Source organism: Sturnira hondurensis, unplaced genomic scaffold (genome assembly GCF_014824575.4).
Source record: "Sturnira hondurensis isolate 20B ecotype Veracruz unplaced genomic scaffold, ASM1482457v3 Scaffold0004711, whole genome shotgun sequence".
Lineage (NCBI taxonomy): Eukaryota > Metazoa > Chordata > Mammalia > Chiroptera > Phyllostomidae > Sturnira > Sturnira hondurensis.
In genome coordinates this window covers 1,358,724-1,365,171 of record NW_028077342.1, presented here as the reverse complement: position 1 = coordinate 1,365,171, position 6,448 = coordinate 1,358,724, and positions in this window count along the sequence as shown.

Sequence of the window (6,448 nt, the reverse complement as noted above, 5' to 3'; positions counted from 1 at the left end):
TGTTGCAGTTTCTTCTACCTCACCCTCCCTGAATTTCAAAACCCCTCATCACACCTTGTTTATTCCCTGGTATAAAAAGTTTGGCCTGGATAGAGGAGGGTCTGTTAGGGTATGAACCCGCCATGTTCTCAGGTCACTGGCCATCTGAATAAAGTGCCCATAAAGATTCAACCGCTGTCATTGCTTACTGGGTTTGGTAGTGACAACTGCCCGAACACCTGTGTCATTTCCCGATTTCATTCCTACACAGGTGGGGCCGCATGGCTTCTGTGAGCAAGACCTATTTAGTCAATACGAGCAAGTGACCTGAGGGGGTCACTTTCAAGTTGGCAGTCTCCACTACCATCTAAAAGGCCCCTGCAACAGGGGAACAAAGCCAATGGTTTCATCCTCACTGTATTAAGGAGGAAACAAGGCATGGTGCAGTGAAATGACCTGCTCGTGATAATGGACAACATTGGCTGCAAGTCCGAGTGAGAGAGAGGGTAGATGGGCTGGGTGGAAGATGCGGTGGGAGAGAGAGCTTACTGCTAATAATTCTCCAAGTGCAGAATGAATAACGTCATTGGTATGTGCCAGACACTAGACACTTTATGTACGTTAGCTTCTCTCATTCTTAACTCTGTGAGGTTCACATAGCTGTTACCTGCATTTGCAGACATGAAAACTGAGCCTCAGTTAGATGAAGACACTTGCCAAAGTTCACAGCCAGATCCCTGGACTCCAAACCTTTGGCTTTTTCCGTTGTACTTGAGTGAGACTGCTGGTTAGCCGTAATCAGCGGTGCTCAGGTCGGAATCCCAGCAATGCCCCCAGCAGCAGGCCCAAAACCAAGCATCTTAAAGCTTTGCCTCCTTTTCCTATTGCACCCAGCTGAGCCTCCCAGCTCCAGAGCCTTTGTGAGCACAGGGAGGGACTGCCGTTACCCACTTCCACCTCCAGCCTTGGATCTTGGTACATTGTTCCCAGCCAGGTGGGCCCTACCCTTCTTCCACTTAAACCTGCTAATAAGTGGCCTGGGAAAGATGATGAATAGCAGAGTGAGTCAATAGACATGAGCACTTAAATGCCTGGAGAACAGGTCTCCTGCCACTCGGACCTTCACCGTCAATTGGAGCACCGCCTCATGAAGAATTACTTAATTGTAAATCACTTAATGGCCACAGTGGGAACCGGTCTCATTCTCTTGGAGAATAATTGCTGTCTGATGGGCTCTTGAAAGCTGCTCTCCTCTGGTCCTTCAGTTTCCCTCTTGCTTTTCCACTTCCCCGCTTTGGATGCCTGAGTGCATTTTCTACGTGGTTTTCCCAGCCTGTGGAGCACCTTGTGAGGCTCCCTAAGGGATCCCGTGCAGCAGCCATCACCAACTGGCCACACAGGCTGTGATTATAAGTAATGTCATGTCCTTCATGAGGCTGAAGATGGCATGGGCGTCAGATATGAGGGGGGGGGGCGGTGCAAGAAATAGTCCTTGTTTGGTTTCTTTAAAGTGACTGACTTCTGACTCCAAGTTCCCCATCCTAACAGGAAAGCAGAGAAGTCCATGTTAGTCATGACTGGTGCCCCTCGCAGAGTGGCACTGGAATCCAGGGGGTGCTTGTGCTCCCCAGAAATTATGGCAAGGACAACTAATCTCTAATCTATTACAGTCACCGCTGACATCCTCATTTTTCTGTGCCCACAGTGTGGAGGGGAAGTGGAGGACCAGGGGCACTTAGGCTCTGCCTCCCTCTGGCTACCTCAAGCCATCTGCTCCCCATGCAGAATGCACAGCCGTAAGTGGCATTTGAATTCCTTCTGCCCCAGACTCAGGAGCTCTTCCTTTCCAGAGGGAGCTGGGAGGGTTGGGAATCTCCCTTCTTTATCTCTCTCTGGCCTTTCCAAAGGCTCATCTTCTCCTTTCTGACAAAATTTTCTCAGAGGAGAGTTTAGGCTTTTGTAAAAGAATGACAGATTTGGTGGATTCAGCCTGCTTCTGGTTTCTATACTGTGAAATCCCTCTCATGAGAGGTCTGTCAAGGCTCTGGTTACTTCCAGAGAGCCAGAGAATGGGGGGAGGGGCGGGGGACATAGTGTTGACAGACAACAGATGCAAACACACATAAATATTTCCAGAAATCTCACCTCCACAAAAATACTGCCTATTTTAAAAAAAGAGCCCTGGCTGGTGTAGTTCAGTGGATTGGGCACCAACCTGAGAACTGAAAGGTCTCTGGTTCGATTCCTGGTCAGGGCACAGGCCTGGGTTGCAGGCCATGTCCCGGGTTGTGAGTGTGCAAGAGGCGGCCAGTCAATCGATGTTTCTCTTGCACATCAACGTTTCTCTCCCTTCCTTCTCTAAAAATAAATGAATAAAATCTTTAAAATTGGCATAAAAACTGATTGCACTGTTCTAGATTTCAGGATCCCAAGATCTTAGCCCCTGCTTTGCCTGCAGCTGATGGAAACTCAGGTAATTTCTCAGAGCCTCAGTTTCTTCACCTGTAAATGAGGCAGTGGAGAACATAGAATCTCACGCTTAATCCCTTTCTAGACTCTTCCCCTTTGATACTTAAATTACTTCTACACCATCCATCCAATTCCTGCTCACCTCCACTAGCATCGATTCTTGGAGCAGTTTTTGTTTTTTTTTTTAGATTTTATTTATTTTTAGAGACGGGGAAGAGAGAAAGAAAGAGAGAAAAAGAAATATCAGTGTGTGGTTGCCTCTCACGTGCCCCCACCCCCCGACTAGGGCCCAGGCCTACAACCCAGGCATGTGCTCTGACTGGGAGTGAACTGGTAACCCCTTGGTTATCAGGTCAGCACTCAATCCACCGAGCCACACCAGCTAGGGCTCTTGGAGCAGTTTTAACGCCTAAGATGTTCCTTCTTATACTGAACAGGAATTGGCCTCACTTAGTCCCTGGGAGCCTGTATACAGATCTTGTCTGCTGTCTACACTCTTTGCCCTGTAACAGCCCTTTCACATCGGAAGGCAGAGATGTTCTTTGGTTCAACAAATATGAAGTGCATTTGTACTGTGGGTTCTGTTCTTGGTGCTGAGGGGGCAACAGTGAACAAGAGAGGGAAAAACCCTGTCCTCATTAGGCTTACTTTTTGGGATGGCAGATAATAAACTGAATAAATAAACGAAAGATAGAGAATGTCAGATAGTGGTAGTACAATGAGGAAAAACAAAATAGGGAAGGAAAGACAGAAGTCTGCAATTTAAAATAAAGTGGTCAAGCCCTGGCTGGCACAGCTCAGTGGATTGAGTGCGGGCCTGTGAACCAAAGGGCTGCCCATGTGATTCCCAGTCAGGGCACATGCCTGGGTTGTGGGCCAGGTCCCCAGTAGGGGCATGTGAGAGGCAACCACACGTTGATGTTTCTCTCCCTCTCTTTCTCCTTCCCTTCCCCTCTGTCTAAAGATAAAATCTTTAAAAAATAAATAAAACGAAATAAAATAAAGACGTCAAGAAAGGACTCACTGAGCAGGTCCCATTTGAGAAAGGAGCTCAAGCCCTGAGGCAAGAACAGAGGACATATAGCAGGAACAACCAGGAGTCCAGTGTGGCTAAAGTTGGCTGAATGAGGGGACAGTAATAGGAGATGAGGTCACAGAGGCATTGTTGAGGTGGGGGACATTGGAAGAGGCCTTGTAGCCCATTGTAAAGACCTTGGCTCTTTTCCAAAGTTAGATGAGAGCAGAGAATGATATGATCTGACTCACATTAGCTGGAGTTGTCTCTTGTCCAGGCTATAAACAACTCCAGGCTCTTGCAGTGTTTCCTCACATGTCCTTGGTCTCATCCCCTTCCCCAGCCTTCTTACTCCCTCCTGGACACACTGTCATGTTTGTGGCCCTCTTCAAATGTGTGTCCCAGAACCTAGGCAGAGGGGTGTGGGGCCACTGCTTTACTTGATGTTTTTTTAATATTCTTTTAACATTGGCATGTTTAGGAATGAAATAATGAACAAAGTTCAAAACGTCAGCACCACAGAGCAAGTAGTTCCACTCATTTTAATATGCTAGATAGAATACTTTGGACAAATTTACCTAGGCCCTTTGTCATATTATGAGTTTTGGTTTTTATTTATTTTTATTGGTTGATTGAATCTTTATTGTATTTGTTTCCAGTAACATTTTGACCCCTTATACGCCTGCCCCCAGCAATCACCACACTGCTGTCCTTGTCCATGAGCCCTCTTTCCTTTTTGCTTGATCCTTCCACCCCTTACCCTCCCCACCACAGCTGTCAGCCTGCTCTCTGTGTATGAATCTGTCCCCATTTCCCTTGTTAATTCAGTTTGTTCATTAGATTCCACATAAGAGTGAAATTGTATGGTATTTGTCTTTCACCGCCTGGCTTATTTCACTTAGCACAATGTTCTCCAAGTCCATCCACACTGCAGCAAAGGGTAAAATTTTCTTCTTTTTTATGGCCCACTAGTATTCCATTGTGTAAATACCCCATAGTTGTTTTATCCACTCACTTACTGAAGGACACTTGGGCTGCTTCCATATCTTGGCGACTGTAAATAACACTGCAGTGGTTATGAGTTTTAGAGTCAAACAGACCTGGGTCTTATTCTTGGGATCACAACCTACCAGCCGTGTGAACCTGAATAAATGAGACCTTTTCTAAGCCTCAACACCTTTATCTGTAAAATGGGAGCTATAATCTGCAACTTGTGCGGGTTAGCAGTGATGTGTAAAAAGTTTCTCTGTCCAGTACCTGGCCTGGGTAGGACCTACCCAGATAGCACACAATCAGTGGTTATTGTGGCTTGTATCACTGGCACACAGGCAGCCTCACTTTGGATCCTTGGTAGCTGTGGACACCATCCTGGGAGAGAATCCAGTCAGCCTGCTCTCCCTCTGTGAAGGCCTCCGCAGCTCAGCAAGTCAAAACATGTGCCCCTCATGCCTCTTCCACTGAGCACTGCGAGTGTCTGTCGCAGACTGGATCTGAGGTCCCGGAAAGTCAAGTGCTGTCAGCATCCAGGCTCAAGGTCTAATGTCCCACCCTAGTGGAAGGCAGAAATGGAAACTTGAAGGACAATGGGTTTCTTTTACCAGAAATTGGAAGTGCCCGGAGCCGGGAGACCCTGAGCCAGCTATACCTGGAAGAACAGGCTAAGGTCTGAGCTACAACGTCAAGATTAAAGCCATCAGCCCTGGCTGGTGTAGCTCAGTGGATTGAGCGCAGGCCTGAGAACCACACGATCGCGGTTTGATTCCCAGTCAGGGCACATGCCTGGGTTGCAGGCCAGTTCCCAGTTCCTGGCAGGAGACACACGGGAGGCAACCATACATTGATATTTTTCTCTCTCTCTCTCCTTTCCTTCCCCTCTCAGATAAATAAATTCTTTAAAAAACCCCATCAACCAGATAAGTAGTCTACAGTGGGCAGGAGAAGCACAGGTGCAAAGGGAGGAGGAAAATGGGGAACAGTGGGACCAAAGAAAAGAGTGGGAAGGAAATAACAGTGTCTGGTACTTGGTGCTTTTATCAGTTCACAACAGCTTTTTGTGCTGGCCAGTGAGCTATGTCTGCTTGCAGGGTGCAAACAAAGGACTCACCAAAATGCTTTCTTCTTCATCCCTACCTTGAGGACTACTTTCAAAGCAGCCCAGCCTTAAAGCCAGGCATTTGAAGAGTATTTATAATGCTACCTCTGGGGCTGAGCTTAGTGGTAGGCCAGTCTGAAGAGAGACTGTACTTAACTGGAAGTTAAAAAAAAATGGCTTGGGTCGAGGACTACAACTGTTCTCTGGGTATTAATGGGATTTCTATAGTTCACATAGTTTGTGCAATTATACACTTTATGACTATATTTTTTGAAAAATCTATTATTTGAGCACTTTTATGTATACCATATTTTGCTATCAAAGACAAAAGTATTATCTTATTAATGTTTGAGTGAAGTTGTCTTCATTTTCCCACCACCACTTTCCCCACCCTACTTACTGCTACCTCCCACCCTGGATCCTACCCCCCTTTGGCTTTGTCCATGGATCCTTTATATATGTTCATTTACAACCCTTTCCCTTCCCCCACCCCATTATTTCCCTCTTCCCTCCTGTCTGCTTACTGTCAGTTTGTTCTTAATTTCAATGTCAAAAACAAAGGTATTATCTTTAAAGAGCTCCATGTAAAAATTTAAAATGGCTAAGGGCAGGCCTGTGCTGGCAGCTGGCCGAGTGTAAACCAGGCAAGTCCTTGAGAGCCTAATAGGTCTGTCCCAGGCCTAAGCATGCTTTGTCCCCTGCTAAATGGAGCCAGTGATGCCCACTCAGCTTCCCTCTAAGCAATTCTATGCACCAGCACAGACCATCAGATCGTTAAGTGAAGTACAGGAGAGATGCCCAAGTACTTTTTCAAAATACTAAAAGGCTATAGAAATGCAAGGCCAAATGCTTCCCTCCAGGGATGTCTGCCCTTGTGAGCTCCTCTCAGTCAC